At 38.9% G+C, this 20,321-nt stretch overlaps 1 protein-coding gene across 2 annotated transcripts in view; it reads right to left on the bottom strand.

Annotated features, from left to right (window-relative positions):
* The window catches only part of PKIA (cAMP-dependent protein kinase inhibitor alpha), an 82,887-nt gene extending 62,964 nt beyond the window's left edge, over positions 1 to 19,923 (bottom strand). Inside the window, exon 1 of one of the 2 annotated variants that reach the window (XM_058668757.1) lies at positions 19,788 to 19,923. The gene's annotated coding sequence lies outside the window, so the exon portion shown is untranslated. The remainder of the gene's footprint in view (positions 1 to 19,787) is intronic. The other variant, XM_004588065.4, reaches the window with a different exon arrangement.
* Between the last annotated feature and the right edge of the window lie 398 nt (positions 19,924 to 20,321).

The raw sequence follows: 20,321 nt of genomic DNA, 5'->3' as shown, positions 1-20,321 counted from the left end.
GTTAGCATAGAGCATCACTGATCGCCACACACCAGCCCACACCAAAGCTATGGATGGGGGCCTGTTTGGCAGTGTTGGGTACCATTAACTGACTGTGTGGTGGAGTGGTAGAGTGGTCACATTTGGCAGGGTCAAGACTATATCCAGCACGCAAGAGAACTTGGTCTGGGGGTAGACTCTTTGGGGTTGTGTGGGCCCAACCCTGTGGAAATACAAGTCCCCCTGGTTAGCTCGCAAGCTGGGGTTACGATGGACTAAGCTAGGTGTGACCATTCCACCTACCATCACTCATGGGTATAGGAACCCACAACAGTCAGGGCAGGTCAAGGCAGCAGCACCTGAATGTGCATCCTAAAACAGGATGTGGGGTGGGCCGAGCTGCCACTGGAAGGGGGCAGAATGGTCAGAGCTGAACAAACCTTAACTTATAAGAAACAACAGAAATCAGGTTGGAGCACAGGTCATGCCAAGTAGGTCCTTGCACCTACTGATCTGCGTGACACAGGAACGCTAAGCCACAATGTCTAAGGCAGAGGCCAGGACAAGTGAGGGACTGAGTCAAGCTGAGTCAGAGCAACCACTGGCCTGCACTTGATCTAAAGCTGGGAATAGGTCCAATTGGGGAGCTAAGGGGACACCCTAGCTGGGTTGAGTTTCCCACCAATGATCACATGGGCTGGAATTGCGGCTGCGTTCTGATCAGGAAATGAGTGTAATCTCACTTGGCGCAAGTGTGGACTGGGACTGGAAGCACCAAGCCGGGCCAGACTCCAAAACCATCTTGTGCTGTGGAGTACCAGGGGAAATGTGTGACAGACTAGGCTAGGTCTTCGCCCTTACTGAACCATGTGTGAGCTGTATGGGGGTATGGAAGAGCTGTGGCTTGGTTGAAACATCCAACAGTAAGAACCAGATTGGGTTGAAGACCAGTCAGGAAAAGCCACTGTTGCTGCTAGGACAGGAGGTGAACTGAGTAGGGCTGGCTCATGGACCCACTGGTATGCATGAAATCTGGCACTGGGAGAATTTCTGATGGAGGAGCCTGGACAACTTCTGTGGCAGGACACAGTCCCTGCAGGTGAGCGCAAGAAGCACAATAGGAAACAGCCCAGAACAGGCAATGGAAATTATCCCACTGGCATACACATGGCATGGATTGGGGACAGACCAGGCTGAAACTGTTCACATCAACCGCTGGCAAATCCAAACACCAGAACAGAGTGTGGGTCGAGCCAGGTTCGGTTGCGACACATACCAGTACACATTAAGGAATGCCAAGGTGAGATGAGCCATACCAGATGTGGTTGCAGCACCCAAACAGCACATGTGATAACCAGGGGGAGGAGGCAAAGCTGACAGGGGAATGTGGGCTCAGCTGCTGGACAACTACTTCCATTGGAAAGCGTGAGTTGGGATTGGGGCAGATCAGACTAGGCAGGGCTACAACACCTGTGGGCCTCATGTGAGCTAGATAAGGGAAAGCCAGGTTGGACTGACTGTTCTGACTGGTGCAAGCAAAAATTAGAGTGGGTGAGGGTTGGTTGGGCTTAGTTGCAGCATTAGCTGGCAGAGGCTGGCACTGGGAGCTTATTCTGTCAAGTCAAATGCCAGAAACACCTGGAAAGTGCACAATCTGGGAGTGGGTGTGGCCTAGAAGGGAAATAGTTGGCACCTCCCTCGGGGTTACTGCTCCCACTGGACAGCACAAACACAAGGACATGGGCAGGGGTGGCTAGACAGAAAGGCATCTGCCAGTAGGTGTATAAGCTGGATAGTAGGTTGGTTGGGTTGAACTAGGCTTCAATGCCCATGACATGTATGAGAGCTAAATGGGATGTGGGACAGACTGGACAAGCCTGTGGTACATACTGGCAAGCATGGGAACTAGGGTAGGGGGCAGAACTGGTGGGGGTTATGGGGAATCGCCCCAACCAGGCTGCAGCTCCAACTGGTTTGCGTGAGGACCGAGTATGAAGTGGCTAGGATCAAGCTGGACTACAACACCCACTGGTTCACGAGGAAGACAGGGCTGGAAACAGAACTGACCCAGCAATCGCAATGATCAGCATGTGCATAAGCTGATTGATGTGACGGACGGTGTTGGAGTCTGTACTAGCAAACTCACGCAAGAATCAGGTCTGGGATCATCTCAGATGAAGTTTCTTTGGAGATCCTTCCAAATGAACTGCTGATCTTAGAACCCCAACCATGAAGAGACTGTCAGCCAGTGGACTCTGAATAGGTTTCATTGTGATTGGAACTGCAAGATTGGCAGCAATCCAGAACTGATGAACTATCAAAACTGAGCAGAACCCTCAGACCGCGCCTCCCATTGGGAATCTGGGATGGGTGGGAGATTTGATGGGGCTTTTCCCTTTGTTTCTCCCCTAACCCCAGATACAGGGGAAAATGATAATATTAGTGTGGAAACAATGGTATTACCCACTTTCACCCTATAGCCCTTGACCCTTTGTACCCTAATCAATCAATAAGTAAGATTAAAAAATAATTTTAAAAAAAAAGTTAAATCGGTTCAACAGAAGTGAATATACATCATTAAACTTGTAATGGTGGCTGTGGTTCAATTTTTCCTCTCTCCAAAACAGCAAATATGCAGATTAAAGTGTGTGTGTGTGTGTGTGTGTGTGTATGAAGTCTGTTTCATTCTTGTATTTGATTTTTATTATTATTTATAGATTCTTAATCTTTTTTGAAAATTAAAGTGTGCATTATGCACTATTGCTAGTATCAGCAACTGTATGGTGAGTGGCAGATATATAAAACACATAACAGATAAAAATTATCTTGTTTAAAATCGATATTTGTTTTACTTTTAAGCATGTGAATGCAGAAAGAGGTTCATATTATACAGAAACATGTCAGTAACCCAGAGTAAATATTAATTATCAGTTATTTGTTGATTAAGATATGGAAAATCTGTGAAATGTGGGATTGCTTCCTGATAACCATGACTTCAGAAGTGTAGCAAAGAATCTAGCTAGAGACCTGTGTGGGTCCACAGTGCCCTCACATATGACAAATCTGTACAGACAAACAAATTTAAACTTTTCAAAATGTGTGGAGTTCTTAAAAAAAGATAATTAGTAAAATAATGTTAGATTTTTGAGGATGAAAAAGTGATAATACAAGAAAAAGTGAAACTATTGCTGTGAAAATGACTTGATCTGATTATGAATTGCAGCACAAAGTATCAATAAGTTGACAGAATTTTAACATGTCCTTTACTTCCTCAATTCTTTCCTGTCTTTTCCCCTATCAATTAAATTGGCTTATAAAAATGAGAAATTAAAACTCTTACATGTATTCCGAAAGTTGAAAATATAAACTCTCCTAGTAATAGACAATTGTGTTTTAAATCTAATTTGTGCTTTACTTTTGAGCTGTGGAGCATGGATAATTTATTGTTTATGATTCAATATGCCCATCTGTGAAATAGGAAAAAACAATGTATACCTGTTAGGATCATTGTGAAGAGGAAACCATTTGGTTTTAAAATAGCACTTAACACAATTGTGTGCATTGAATATCATTTTTCATTTCTCTGAATGTATAAAATATTAACTGAATCAGTTATATCAAAACCTAAATCAGTATGAATATCTAATTAGCCAAATAAAGAAAATGCTCTAATAACAACCTTAAATGCTTATTACTTCCCTAAAAATTACTTTAATACTTCTTTAATATGTTTATTTATTATGCTGTACTTGAAAAATGAAGATAGAGCTGAAGGCGAGGGAGAGAAAGAGAGATGGATACATAGAGAAGTAGGAGAGAATTTTCCAGCTGGTTTTCTGGCCAATTGATTTCAACACCTGCAATAGCCAAAACTGGGACAGGTGGAGCCAGTTGCCCAGAATTCAACCTTAGTCTGCGAAGTGGTGGCAGGGTCCCAATCATTTGGGTCATCTTGAGAAGCCTGCTAGGAAATAGCAGCAAAGTAGACGAGAAGTGAAAGTATCAGACTCAAACTGACGCCCTAGTGCGGGACACAGGTCGGCCAAGCAGCTTAACTCTCTAAGGCACAGCATCTTTCCTCTCATTTTGTTGCTTTGTTGCTGAAAACAAGCATCACCAATTATTGCCGTTATCTGTAATGAATCAACAATTCAAAACTACTATATTATTTATCAGAAGATTCTCAAGGTTTGAAGTGAAGGGAATTAAGAAATGGTAGAGGCAACAGACAATGGCTGAAGTTTTGGGGTCCCTGCCAGCTACTGTGAGTGCTTGAAGAATAAACCAGCTCATGGAAAAATCTTGTTTCTTACTGTTTCTCTGCCTTTGAAATGATTTTTTAAAAATCATTTTTAGAAATAATTTAAATTAAAAAATTTTAAAAATCATTTTTAGAAATTTTTAAATGAAGCAAAGGTTTATTCATAACAGCTAATGCTGCCAGGCTTCTGTTTTGAAAAAAAAATATTTATTTTCATTGGAAAGGCAGATATACAGAGAGAATGAGAGACAAAAGATCTTCCATTCACTGATTCACTCCCCAAGTAACTGCAATGATCAGAGTTGAGATGACCTGAAGCCAGGAGCCTGGAGTTTCTTCTGGGTCTCCCACATGAGTGCAGGGTCCCAAGGTTTTGGGCCATCCTTTACTGCTTTTCCAGGCCACAAGCAGGGAGCTGGATGGGAAGTGGAGCAGCTGGGACATGAACCAGCGCCCATTTGAGAATTTGGAGCTTGCAAGTTGAGGATTTATCCATTGAAACATTGTGCTAAGTCCAAAAAAATTCTTGAATAGTAGAGAGTAAACTTAGACTTTACCAAGCTCAAGGTACAGATGAAATTAATGAATTATGTAAACTCTGCAGAAAATTCATACAGAAAGAATCTCATGTACTTAACAGCATACTTGAAAGTCAAATGACAGCAAATGACTAATTCTTAAATCAGGATTGCTTCACTAACATTAAAAATAAATGCTTTCTTTTTCTTGCTTTCTTGTAGGAGGTGAAAGAATACTCAGTAGGTGTCAGACTATTTTAAAAAGCAGGTTATAGTGGTGATATTTCAGAAGCATAAAAAATAAGAGAGATCTTACAAATGAGCTGTTCTAGACAATTTTGTGTAACTAAACTTTAGTAGAAATGAATTAAAATTATCCAACATGGTATTAGGAGAGAATTTTCTTTGAATTTCTTCATTTTTTAACATGTTGCAATTATGTTACAAGTTAAATCATATTCTAATTTGGAACAAATATTGTTAGTTAAGCCTAGTAAGTATGTGTGTGTATAAATGATATAATTTCATGAATGTTAGCATTATGTAAATGCAAACTAGATTGGTACATTATTTAACTCAGATACACCATCAGCATTGCCAATATGTGTTTTTTGAGCATGTAACCATTTAAATAGGAGGCATGGAACGTGTTAGTGTTTACCACTTAAATGATGTCCAATTCTTACAACACAGAGGAAAGTACTGTGTAAGACACAGCAGGAAACAGGTTTGGTTTTTGCCCTGTCATTTAATAACAATGTGCCCTGCATATGTGGGCAAATTACTAAACTTCTTAAACTCCAATTTTCCTGTCTGAAAAATGAGGTTAATTGCTGTTCCTCTGACTTTACAGAGTTGGTAAGCTCCAATAAAAAGAGAAGATATAAAACACCTTGGTGAATTTATAATGTTTTCCATATCAAAATTTGGGAATATGTAACTGCCGCAATCAGGATTCCAGTTTTACTAGAAGATATTAAGTATAGGAAAAGTACTGGAAAGTCCCAAATTGCAACATTTCTTTCACTTTCTCCACTCATGCTCCAGCACACACACACACACACACACACACACACACTCACACTCACAAAGACTATCTAGGGCCCTGGGCGGTGGCCTTGTGGCTAAAGTCTTCCCCTTGAACGTGCCAGTATCCTATATGCTTGTGGCCTGGGAAGGCAGTCTAGGATGGCCCAAAGCCTTGGGACCCTGCACCTGTATGGGAGACCTGGAGGAAGTTCCTGGCTCCTGGTTTCAGATCGGCTCAACCTCGGCTGTTACGTTCACTTGGGGAGTAAATCATTGGACAGAAGATCTTCCTCTCTGTCTCTCCTCCTCTCTGTTTATCTGCCTTTCTAATAAAAATAAAATAAATCTTAAAAAAAAAAAAAAAGAATATCTAGCAAAGAAACCTCTGTGTATTCACAAAGGACAAGTCTCTATTCCAAAAGGACTGATTCAAATATAAACCTTCAAAATCAGGATTTTGCAAGATCCTGGAAATTATGGTCTGGAACATAGATGTAATAGCATTTCTTATACGTTAAACAATTTACTATTCAAATCAGGCAAGCTGATGGAAGGTTGATGAACTTAAAATTTTAAGAAAAATGAACGAAAATGTGAAAGGCTTTTGATTTGATTATGCAGTATTTGTAATCCAGCAAGATCTAGTTTAGAAAAAGGAGTAGAGTGGAGGAGAAGATCATCCCTCAGTTGATTCACTCCCCGAGCGGCCACAGTGGCCGGAGCTGAGCCCACCTGAAGCCAGGAGCCCAGAGCTTCTTCCAGGTCTCCCATGTGGGTGCAGGGACCCAAGGGTTTGGGCCATCCTCGACAGCTTTCCCAGGGAGCTTTAAGCAGGGAGCTGGGATGGGAAGCAGGGCTACTGTGATTAGAAACAGTGCCCACATGGGATCCCGGTTCATGCAAGGCAAGGACCTCAGCTGCTAGGCTACTACACCAGGCTCTCTTTGTTAAAATTTGACTCTATGAACAAATGTTCTTCAAACTCTTCTCCAAGCACTTCTTTAATTATTTAAGTGAAATACATATTGAAAGTTATAAAATATTTTTAATAAAATACTCAAGAATATGTATACATATACTCACGCATAATTGGTTAAATATGGTTAGTTTATAATATACTAAAGTAAATATAAAATATATATTCACCTATGATATATATGTGTACATTTATGTATGTGCATCGATATTTAAGACAGGCACTTAGGGGCTGACATTGTGGCACAACAAGGTTAAGTTGCCTCTTGAAATGCTAGCATCCAGTACTGGGGTGCCGATTTGACTCACAGCTGCTCAGTTTGCCTCCAGCTTCCTGCCAACACACCCTAGGCACAGTATTTAGGCCCCTGCCACCCATGTGAGAGACTAGGACGAGCTTCTGACAGCTGGCCTCAGCCTGACTCAGCCATGACTCTTGAAACTATTTGTAGATCTTTCTGTCTCACACTTGCTCTGTTTTTTAAATAAATAAATCTTTTTTTAAAAAGGCAAAAATAGTTTTTTTTAGAAAATGGGCATTTTCATTGATTCCTACAATGACATTATGCCCAAAAATCTACACATCAAGCCTTTGTTGAATAGTTAATAAATTCAGTATTCAAACAGGAATTCACATTATTGGCTTGAAAACTTAGGACAAACTTACTTATGCTAATGATTTACTCTTTTCACTTCAAAGACTAACATTTCACTCTTCTAGTCCCAGGTACATGTGAAAAGACTCTACCAATCACAAGAAATTGTGAAATTTTGCTGCAACTGTTAAATTACTTACTGGTGAACTGTAATTTTCATATTAAGCATACAGTTCTAGGCTATTTTTGTACCGATTTTGTGCAGCCCAAACAGCCCATATCAATAATAGAAAGCAATATAAGAAAAACAATATAAAAATACATAGTTTTCAAAATCCTTAACATTCTAATTATATGGCCACATAAAATCTTTGCTAACTATGCAGTTTTTGTACGCATAAATTTTGAGTACTAAAGTTTTCATGTGAATAAGACTCAGTTTGTGATCACTAAAAGGTGCTGCTGTTAATCAGAATCAGTAGCACCTTATGAATGAAGTTCAATGCTAGTGCTTCCAAACTAGCTGCAAAATGTTTGGGGTTTTAAAAACTGGAAATTTAACACAAACCAAAGATATTTTTCTACACAATAGATGTGCACGTATTGAAGTACAGGTTAGTTTTCCTTAGTAGGCAACTTAATGAGTTTGATTGATCATATGAACTTTGCAACAGTTATACATATTTTTAAAGATTTATTTATTTGTACATGGAAAGAGTAGCCTAGAGAGAGGGAGAGATGGAGAGAAAGCTCTTCCATCCTTTGGTTCACTTCCCAAATGTCTGCAAAGGCCAGAGACAGGCTGGTCTGAAACTAGGAGCCAGGAGCTACCTCCAGGACTTATATGTGGGTGTAGGAGCCCAAAGACTCAGGCCGTCCTAAACTGCCTTCCCAGGATATAAGCAGAAAGCTGGATCAGAAATGGAGCAGAGTAAGAAACTGGTGCCCACATTGGATGCTGGTGCCACAGGTGGAAAATTAGCTTGTTTTGCCACCATACCAGACCCTAATAGTTACACATTTAAAAAAAAAATCTTGTTTGAATATTACCCAGAGATTAATAAGATAATCAAAGAATTTTATTAGAGGAAGTGAAAAAACACTTTGTCAATTAAAGCATCCTCTACCAAGAACTTGAACACTGTGACTGAAAAGGGGAAAATGCTGATTTAGGTTGCCCTAAACCAGGAGGCATCCCATTTTATACAGCATTTTGTTTCTAAAATCAATTCTCTTCTTCAATTTCCTTAGGATTGTTTCTGCTAACGAGTCAGTGAAAAAGAGTGATTAGACATATTCAAAAAGAAAATAGGATGCACAATTAATAGTCAATTGACTTTTCCCCTGTCATCCAATCCGCTACTTGAGGAATTAAAAATAGAAGCTAAGTCTAATTCTTAGAGCCACTGCTAGGTCACAGCCTGCCCACCGTGCTTTTTGGTTGCCTTAATCTTTTCTGACACTGGCAATGCCTGTACTGAGACTTAATCCCAAAAGATTCAGCCATTTCAAGACTTAATTTAACTTGCACGGGAAGATGTAGGAAAAACAGTTTTAATCAACATTTGGGAAAAGAGTTAATAATGAGGTCTAGTCATAAAATTCCTGTTAGAATAAAAATGATAAAAGTGGAAAACATTTATGCACATTATTTATATCACAGATACTGCTCTAAGTTCTCTTTTTTTGTATCATATTTAATTCTCATAACAACTCTGTGATTTTCCTGTCTGAAAAATTACGAACCGGGAGCCAACATGGTGTTGCAGCAAACTAATTCTCTGCCTTTGACATCAGGATCTCTTAAGTATACTTGACTGGCCATTGTGGCCATCTGGGAAGTGAACCGGCAGCTGGAAGATCTCTCTCTCTCTCTCTCTGTTTGTCTCTACTTCTCTCTTTGTATATCTGCTTTTCTTATAAAAATAAATAAATCTTAAAAAAATTACTGAAACCAATGCTCAGAAGTCAACATAAATCAGCATAAGTCATACAGCAGTAAAAGTGGGATTCAAATTCGAATTCATTTTCTAAAGGAAATATTATCAAAAATAAATGGAACCAAACTATGAGAAATAAAGAAACAAAAACTAAAATAAATACAGTGAGGAAAAGGGATACCTTAGGGATCTGCATACTTTGAATATAATGTTATAGCTTGTGGACCAGTTTTTTTTTTTAAATAACAAACATTACCTGAAAACTTTAAGAGTAGAGTTATTATCCATGTGATGAAAGAAATAGTGTCAGTGCCAGATATTTTGAGATCTGTCCAGTTATCTTGCTTCCCTGATACTGTAATGCCATTTTATTTCACTTTCTATTGTCTTTATTAGAAGGTGGAGTTTAAATATTCAAGTATTTTGTTTGAACTGATTAGTAATTTCTATTTTTCTAAGATAGCCAAGATACCAAATTTATTCGTCAACGCGTAATGTCAGTTTTCGCATTTGTTGTAAATGATTGACATCCCATAATCCAACAAAGATGTTGATAATTTTAGTAGCTCAAACAATTTTGCAGGTGGAACAAATTTTCAACTGAGATTTTACTGCCTCTGCGATTTTGTTCATCACAACTAATGAGATTGAACAAGATCTAAACAATGGCTGAATCATGTTTTGACATTGAAATCTATATTTTGCATTTTGGATTCTTGTAGTTTAAATCTGTTGTAGTTGAAGAAAGAATGTGAAAGTCATGTTTTCCTATCCTGAGCTTTCTGTACATGTTGAATGAACAGCTTACTAGATACATCTCAAAGACTGATGTTTAGCATCTCTAATTGCTGTGGGGAATTATAAAACTTGTGGAGCCGCACAGGAGAGATAATGCGTTTGAAAAGAAACAGGGGAATACACAGTCAAATTAAATAATTCACCTCTATCATGCTTATGAAAAATCACAATCTATTTTTATAAAACATCAATTATTTTATATTAAGAGGTTAACTTTCAAAAATAAATAATATTAGCCCAACTGATTTGGTCAACATATTTTTATGCTCTTAACTTTTTAGTTAGCATTAAAATAATACCATGTTACATTTACTGGGTGATTGCATAGTATATGGTCTCAGAAACTCACTAGAAATCTTAACATTCAAAAAGTATGTAAAAATATACTTTAAAAAGTATATCAAATATCTTACAAATGTCATACCTTGAATCCCGAGTTGCTATTTAATATGAGAAAGATAAAAGAAATGTAATAAATTTCTCTTCAATGGAATCGCCATTATGTCTTAGACAAGCATTATCATTGGAGATTTTCAATAGGTACATTTTTATTTATCATGATATTCTTCAATCTGATCATAGATAATCTTAATAATATGGATATGTATACCACATAGTTAGGAACATCAACTCCATTTTTCATCTCAGCTTGACTCAGTGAATAAAATCTAAAATTTGGTGAAGACATATTCTTTAAGAACTACTCATTTCCTTATGAAATCTGTGAGAAATTAATTTGGGTGGCAGTTATTTGAGCATTTTTCCCCCCTGTGGTTAAGTGCCTGAAAAAACACTAATACAGTCTTCAGAATCCTTCATAAAATTCTGAATGCTCTAATGAGCAGATTTTATTATATATGCATACGTGTGTGTATACATGTATATCAATAGTACATATACAATATACACATGTCTATAATATTTTTCTGAAATTGTGATATCTGGAAGGTCTTCAAATTCATGGGAGAGTCTGGTATTTGTCACAGCAGCAAGTTAACTTGAGATAGTTTGATCCCATAGTGAATTCCTCCTTTCTGCTAACGTCCATGCAGGGGGCTGGGTCTCTACCACTCACACAGGAAGCCCCGGTTGAGTTTGCAGTACTCTTCTTTAGCTTGGTCTTGCCCTGGCTCTTGTGGGCATTTTGGGAGTGAATCAGCATAGGGACAACATTTCTCTCCCCTCTCTCTGTGCCTCTCAAATAAATAAGTATATGTACACATAGAGATTGTGGAGAATATGAATTATTAAAAAACATGCCAGGGTATCATTTTTTTAATTAAAATAGACTTTTCTTTAGATTCCATTTTCCCATGAATTCTTTATTGTATTCTTGTGTTAATATAGTTACTCTTTAATATTTGATTATTTTTAAATCTCAGTTTGAATTTGGATGAGACTAACAGATCATGCTGTTAGCAGCCACCAGTTCTGATTCAATGCGACTTTGGGGTTTTAAACTGCTGGGGCCCGGCGCAGTAGCCTAATGGCTAAAGTCCTTACCTTGCACTCGCCAGGATCCCATATAAGCGCTGGTTCTAATCCTATAGGCCTCAGTTCCCATCCAGCTCCCTGCTTGTGGCCTGGGAAGGCTGCTGAGGATGGCCCAAAGCCTTGAGACCCTGCACCGGCCTGGGAGACCAGGAAGCCAGGAGACCAGGCTCCTGGCTCTGGATTGGCTCAGCTCTGGTCATTGCAGCTGCCTGGGGAGTAAATCATTGGATGGAAGATCTTCCTCTCTGTCTTTCATCCTCTCTGCATATCTGACTTTCCAATGAAAAGTAAAATAAATCTTAAAAAAAAAAAATAACATCCTGGCTGTTTCCAGTGGATTTTTCAGTGAGTTTGAGCATGAAAGATAATAGAGAGGAAGCAGTGGAATTAAAGATATTGTGACTTTTTCTGTAATTATTCTTTAAATTCTACAATGTACAGCAGAAGGGATGTAGCAGGTTGTGGTACAATTTCTACTGTAAGGATAAAAGCCTGATGTTCTACCTTTGGCATCAAACACTGCAGGGCACTATTGAAGAAGATATGATGTTGTTGCTTATTAAGGCAAAGGTCAGCATGTCTATTTAATATTCTTTTCAAAGAAAGTTTAACTAGACAACATTAAAAATGATTGTAAATAGTAGGATATGTTTAAATAATGCTTCTCTCCCACCAATCAGGTAAAGGAAAAGCACACCTTTTAAATACTGTTGTGACTTGTCTAGAGTCAGGCATATTGTAGAGTGTGTCTATTCACCAAAACAAATGTTATTGAACCAGCGTGAAGTAGTTTTTAAAATGTATTTCTCTCTCTCTCTCTGTCTCTCTCTCTCTCTCTCACACACACACACACACACACACACACACACCGTGATCATCATCATCTCTTGCTTCATCCTTGTCCTTTAGGCATGTTTATGTCTAATTCAAATAAAACATGATGCAATCTCCAGCAAGCCTTCTGTTTCTCTTCTGGACAATGCAATCAAGGTAATCTGTGTGGCATTTAAAAGTCTTACTAATTCTGTGTAGGGCATAAGATATGCCCAATACTCTGTTGTTCAGCTTAAATAAGATACTCATTAGTGAAGTTTAATGATTCTGTTTCAAAATACTAATATAAAAAGGATGCAACATAGAAAAAGAAAAAATATATAAGATAGGATGTTTATCATATGTGGAACTAAAAACTGCTGTATTAGCCTTGATACAAATAGGCCATTTATACAGTTTAAACAACAACAATAAAAATTAGTTATTCATGTCTTCACTTTTCTGCATTGTTATTATAAGAGTTAATTGACATAAAAAACCGTACTTGATAATAATCTGAAATGATGAAAGCATGACTAAGAGATTGGAGATCTTTGAAACTTGTGTATGTTTTCCTCCTTAAACCCAAATTGGAAAAGAATTTTTCCTTGCTCCTATCCTGTTAAATTAATTCCTTTATATTACTTGCATTCATTTTAAGATGGTTTGAAATGGTTCTGGAGCATATAGAATTGCTATCTGTTGACAGCTATGGCTTTTATGCTAAATATATATTCAAATTATAAAATCTTAATTACAATTCTTGACCCTCAGTGTCATCTGACACCTCTTCCAGCATCGTTCTTTCAAAAGAATCAGGGAAGCCTTTGATCTAGAAGTTGCGACACAGGTTAGGAATGCTGCACCCTGTGTAGGAACTATTGAGTTCTACTTCCTGTCTCTGGCTCCCCGTTTCATCTTCCTGCTAAGATGAACCCTGAGAGGCAGCAGCAGCAGCAGGATTTGGGGTAATTGAATTCCTGCCAGCCATGGAAGCAACATAGATTGAGATCTCAGCTTCTGGCTTTGGCCTGTCCTGTTCCCTGCTCTGTGTGCCTTCGGGGATCTATCTTTCTCTCTGTGCCATTCCAACAAAAGTAATTATTTAAAAAGTCCAAACACCAATTTACAGAGGTATATGGACCACTGTGTCCATTCCACATAGCCTAAAGGTAAAATAACTTTGAAATAAATGTTAAGCATGGGATGAATAACAGCACACAGCAGTGCATACTACTAGTATCTAACATACTACATAGTGGATGTATTTAAATAACAATGTTCTGAAAGTGTTTTGCAACTAAGAACCTTAGATACATAAAATCACACTCAGTCTTCAGAAGGAATGCAATACTGCATATGGCACAAGATGAACTTGTCCTAGCTGAAAGAAACTAGAAACAAAAGGACAACTATTGCATGATTGCACCTAAATGAGATATCTGGAAGAGACAAATTCATAGGCACAGGAAATAGTTTACTAGGAAGCATTGAAGGGTCTGAAGGGATATGGTTCATAGTTTTGTTTTTTTTTTTTTTTTTGAGTGTGTTTGTTTCTTTTCTTCTTTTTTTTTTAATTGAGCACGGAGTTTCTGTTTAAGAAGAGGAGAAAGTTCTGACTTCTGCACAACTTACGAATGCATTCAATACCAGGGAATCATACACTCAAAATAGTTATAATGGAAAATTTTATATCATGATTACTATGTTACCACAATAAACTTTTAAAGTTAGTAAATCTACTGAAAAACAAACCACAAATGTGTCTTACATTGGCCATGCTACAGAAGTTTCCATAAAATTTCATTTAGTTTAGGATTTTTAACTGTTATTCTTTTGTAGGTCCAGAAAAAGTATGCAACAGCTCAAGTTACCCTCTAGAGATCTCTCTCTCCAGCTCCATTCTTATTAGATGATGGTTGTTCTTGTCACACCTCTGATCTGCAGGAACCATGCTAGCTATTATCAGCACCCATAAATAGCATCTGTGAATTCTCATGCAACTGATGCATCTATGCTGGTAACTGTTTCAGAATCTAAGAGAGAAGAATGTAACTTGACATTCTTTCCTTTACTTGGCAAAACCAAGTAATACTGCAGGCAGGATTAAAATCAGAAAGGAACAGTAACTTTGAGATAAGACTAAGTCCATTCTAAGAGTCTTGACTTTATTTCAAAGTGGACCAGAGCAGCTAGCAAGTGGCAGCATACTATGAATTTGGTACTGTAAGTCTGATTCTTTTTCTCTTTTTCTCTTTTTTTCTTTCTCTCTCTCTCTCTTATTTTTTTTTTTTTTTTTTTTTTGTAAAAATGAGTTTAGTTGGACAACCCTAAATAAGTCATTTGGACTGTAGTGTTCAGAGCTCTTTCTGGGATTCCTCTTCTGTGAATCAAGGTTCTTGAGTCAGCATTCTTTCTGGCACTTGCTTCCCAGTCATCTCAGCTGTTGTTTTGCCAGTGCCACTGAAGAGCTCTCATTTCAACAGTGTGAAGAATAAAAGAACTTCACAGCAAGTACTGGAAATGTATAGGCTAATAAAAGAAACACAAATGTCAAAGTTGCTCCTAAATAGATAAGCTGTTTGGAACCATCCTTTAAAGAGGTCTCCTTGGATCTTAAGCACCTGCAATTGTATAACAAATTGTGTGTGTGTGTGTGTGTGTGTGTGTATTTAGAAAGAGAATGCATAATCTCTATTGAATTATCAAAGAATTAAAATCAGTACTTGAAGTTTAAAAATCCCTGGAAAAGCTGATTGGGAAACAAATTTAAATGACAATCTAACATTATGTTTTTACATTGTTTGCTTTCACTCTGCTGCACTTCAAAGAGCCGCACTGTAATATGGAAAGAATCTCTGCCATTTAGTCTCTAACATTTGGATGACATCTCAGAACCTAAGCTTTCTCAATGTAAAATTAGCATAGAGTAGAAGCACTAAATTAGATCCCACAGATGAAAGTCGTAATAGAGTGCTTGAAACAGCCTAAGTAAAGTGATCACCCTCTTACAATGCAGCATTCTGAAAATACAAAGTATCTTTAAAGGGTTGCTATGATAGTCATGCTGTAAATACGTATGACCTAATATACATTTAAAGGCAAGTATGCTCATTAATTTTGTTGAATATAGTGATTTGAATGTAGTTTCACTATATTCACATTTAATATCATATAAGACCTAGTGGCTGAGTCCTCACCTTGCATTCACTGAAATCCTATAAAGGCACCTGTTTGTGTCTCGGCTGCTCCGCTCCCTACTCAGCTCCCTTCTTGTGGCCTGGGACAACAGTAAAGGATGATCCAAAGCCTTGGGACCCTGCACTCGCATGGGAGACCCAGAGGAAGTTCCTGGTTCCTGGCTTCGGATAGGCTCAGTTCCGGCCGTCACAGCCACTTAGGGAGTGAACCAACGGATGGAGGATCTTTCTCTCTGTTTCCTTTTCTCTGTAAATTTGTCTTTCCAATAAAAAAAAAAAAAAAGTGAATCTTTAAAAAAATATATTAAATAAAACTATCTGGAGTAATGTAAATTGGTACCTATTGAAAGCCTAACTTTTTTAATGGAGAATGCTAGGTGGGCACTGATTTCTTCATTAAAATCAAAACACCTAGTATACGTACAAATATCAGGATTGAACTACCAGTTGAAAGTAAAAATTGGGGCCTGGTGCCATGGCCTAGGGGCTAAAGGTCCTCGCCTTGAAGGCGTCAGGATCCCATATGGGCGCCGGTTCTAATCCCAGCAGCTCTACTTCCCATCCAGCTCCCTGCTTGTGGTCCTAGGAAAGCAGTCGAGGACGGCCCAATGCTTTGGGATCCTGCACCCACATGGGAGACCTGGAAGAGGTTCCAGGTTCCGGGCTTCGGATCGGCACAGCAATGGCCGTTGCGGCTCACTTGGGGAATGAATCATCGGACGGAGGATGTTCCTCTCTGTCTCTCCTCCACTCTGTATATCTGACTTTGTAATAAAAATAAATAAATCTTTAAAAAAAAAAGAAAGTAAAAATTTGTCCATTCCTGTTCTCAAAGGGCTATGCTAGAAGAACAGGCACAGCATGTCTGGATGAAGGAATAAACCAAGGTAGAAAGTGCTACAGGAACTTAGAACAGGAAAAAATTACATGTGACTGGGGCAGAACAATGGTATAAGGAAGGCTTAACAGTAGAGGCAATGTCTAATGTGAGTAGGTTTCAACACACAGAGGTTGGGCAAGAGAACAAATGCAGACATGTGGACGTGACAGCATGAGGCATTATGTGGAAATAAGTAGCACTTGATTTGAGTTAGGTGAGGTTTAGTTGAAGATAAGTAGCTAATTAAGAGGTATCACAGTACATGACATATATTATTTATTAATAGTATTTTGTAAACAAAAAGATTTAACCAAAAAAAAAAAGATCATAGATGAGAAGTAATAAATAGGGTCAATATTACAGAAATATGACACTTAAGCAATTACTGGCATCTTTCAAATAGAATAGTTTTCTGTCTATTCTTGGTGGAAGCAATGGTTGATTACAAATGACGTTTCTTCTTTAGCCGTAGTATTCCTGATTTTTTCTTTTCTACCTTTCCAAAATCCTAAGAGGATTTTGATTGCAGCTAATATCAATAAAGCAGACAGAAAACGCTCCTTTTAAATTAAAGTACAAGACTCCTAAATTTGCACTCTTTCAGTTGCTGATAACACTGCCTGTGAGACACTTTGGTTGTTGATGGTGTGATTAGAAAGTGGCTTAAATTCTATCTTGTCTAACCTAGAGAAAAGCCCGAGTACACTTAGCATCAAATCACTCCATTTTTCATTCCTCTTTTATTTCTGGATACTAGTGGATTATTTTCTTCTTTCCTTGGGAAATATTTACATAAGGAGGAAAAAACCAAAAATCAGTTTCAGTCACAAAATCATACATATATTTCTGCTTCTGGTTCTGAATTTAGAAAAATGATCCTGAGTTTAGAATTTATCATGACCAAGATCCAAATTTAGAATTCTCTTAAACTCAATTATCTTCTTTAGCTGCATCACAGTGAATAGTGATTCTTTTGTTTTCTTTCTTGCCAACAAGGTTTCTCTAATTCTAATCTAACTTTGTGGATTAATGTAACCTGTACAATCCTTGGGACATATTAGAACATCTTAGGCAGCACTAATCCTTAATCTGACTTGATTTCTTGCAAAGAAAATCATTTTATGCAGGAACCATACAATAAACACCTTGAATTTCTAACCATTATTAGAATATTATTACATACTTCTCTGAAACAGAGATGCACTTAGTACTATGAAAAATTTTATTGTACTTAATAGTAATCTATATTATATATACCTTGGGCTAATTTATTAAAATATACCTATGTAATATGTAGGTATATTAACACATGCCTTATTTGCATAAATTCTTCAGAGTAATGATGCTTGTTGTTAAATTTTTTAAGAATAGTGGTAAATCTTGTTCTTTGTGACCTTCCATTGATGTGCCTGAATGAAAATTAGAGAATCTTGCAAATGTAATATTTTAAATCCAAATCACATGCGACATCCAATAGAACCAACATACAACCAAACCAACGATATCAAAACAACAATATAAACTTGGCTCAATAGCCAAGGGGACATTTCTCAAAATAGGCCAATTTGTAATGAGCTTTGCTTCATCCACCTCCTGTACTGAAAGTGTCAGAAAAGAAACAAATTCCAAAGCTTCTCAAGTGTCTTTTGCAAAAATCAAATTTGTCACCAGGAAAGGAATACTAATACAGAACGGAATTAGCGTGACTTTTCAAAAACCAGTGTCTGTCTAAAAGCAACACTGAAAAGAGCAGGTAAAGCAGAGGTGAAATTGTATGGCTATCATGACTGTAGAGCCTAGCCGTCCGTCTCATTGACCCTCCATTCTAATTGGCTGAAATAAAATTGCATGGTTCTAGAGTCAGACTGTCTCTCTTAATTGCAAGTTTAAAGATAACAGATCCCCTTTTCAATAGACTATTGACACACAGGCATCTCACAATCTGGCTCGTTGCAACTGTTCCGTGTTGGTGAAGTGGCACAGGCATATTTGTAATCCCTGTAACAGCCATCTTAACCATTTCACAGCATATTATTCAAATGTACATCCATGGAAGGCAGAAGGAAGGGACGGAGCTCAGAAGCAAGGGGCCTGGGGTTAAATGGTAGGACAAGTGAGTTGCAAATGGAGAGACAAAACAGAGCCTCAGGTTAGTGAGGCTTAGGGCTGGGCGTTTCACTGACTTGCTGATACCTATGGAGAACGCCTCCGGGGAAAGTCTTTTGAGGTTAATGGGGAACACTAGGGCAAACACGCTGCGTGGTTTTGGGGGAAAAAAAATCTTGTCCTAGATCCTAACAGCAGGTTGTCTCACGATGTAGCAGGTTTAAAATGAAAAGGCTTCAAGAAAACCTGGAAAGATTGACAATCGCCTTTTTTTTTTTTTTTATTTCTACCTGTGTCTGTGCTGAGGGAGCGTCCTTCACACCACCACCCCACTAACCCCCCAAAAAACTGTCCTCGTAGGATTTCTGTTGGCTGCTTTATCTGTCAACAACGAAAAGAGCTATAGGAAACCAACATAATAACAGGCTTAAAAGCAGGTATTTCATCCTGGCTGTTTGGGAAAGGGACGCAGGTACACAGAAAACGGAATAGTTAATCCTCCGTGAGCCAGTGCCCTTTTCAGGTCCTTGACAAAAATCAGTCACGGAATGAGGGGGCAGAAAAAAGCTGACAAAAGTTGGCTTAAGAACGGGCATTTCGGGGGAAAAAAAAAGATCAATGAAATGATTGACAGAAAAATGATGAAAGCAGAGAGAAGCGATGGTAAGTGCTGCTCAAGCAGAGCTGAACTCCAGGAGCTAAGTTTCTCCTCCCATAGAGTCTCTTTGTATAGGTGCAGTATCGAAGCAGGTGTTCTGACATTGCAATGGGCACAGATCATCTATCTAAGAAGAGACACCATCGAGGGCGCTGGAAAGGAAGATTTCTGATTATTTCCGACTGGAGCTAGGAACCTGCTGCTCCAAAGCTAGAGAATAGTCACGTGAAGGTAGAAGGGTAATGGGCAACTCAAATTATTTTGTATCTCGAATCCCCTTCGGAGTCTAAGCAAACGGTTGAGTGCATTTTAAAAGTCCAGAGGTAGTACGCCTTGCTTCTTTGTTTGCCTAGTAATCCCACTCCTCCAAAATCTCCAGCAGTTGCCTGATTGCCATTTCAACCCCAGGTGTTGCCCCTTTTCATAACACAGAATGCACCAGGTTTATTCCCCTTCTTCCCTCTGCAAACCCCATTATTACAGGCACGGAAAGCACCACCGCGAGATACAGTCGGAGCTATTAACAGCCCAGCTGCTTACCTTCCCCAGGATAGAGTCACCGCACGTCCCGGGCGCCCGCCGCTCCGGGCCGCAGTCGCGTCGTGCAGGGCTCGGAGCGTGGTCAGCTCTGCCGGCCTCCACCCCAACCTGCCAGCTGCAGCTGCCGCTCCTGCCGCCCAGCTCCGGCCGCATGAAGTCATCCCCCGCCCCGGGTCGGAGCGCCACATTCCGCTCCAGCCGCGGGGGGGAGAGAGACCTCTCCCGGCCGCGAGGAAGGGAGCCTAGCGACTGCATAAGACCCCTACCACCCATCAGGGGTGTAGGTTTATTTTCTATTGATGCTTTTTTATAGAACCGGTATAGCTGGATTGTAGACCGTGAGAGCAGAGCCAGGGAGACTTTCTCTGCATAACGTCCTTGCTCCAAGCGCTCCCCTGTCACTCCTGCTACATGGACAGCTCCATTCCACTGTGTGGGCTTCCCACCCTCTTGTCTCCCTTGTCAGTATTGTTCATTTTGCTAAATCCGATACCGTGGATTGTCTCTGGAGATCAGCATGCAAAACTTCGAAAA

Source organism: Ochotona princeps, chromosome 9 (genome assembly GCF_030435755.1).
Source record: "Ochotona princeps isolate mOchPri1 chromosome 9, mOchPri1.hap1, whole genome shotgun sequence".
NCBI lineage: Eukaryota > Metazoa > Chordata > Mammalia > Lagomorpha > Ochotonidae > Ochotona > Ochotona princeps.
The sequence above is the reverse complement of the archived record's forward strand: the minus strand, read 5'-3'. Positions and strand labels throughout refer to the sequence as shown.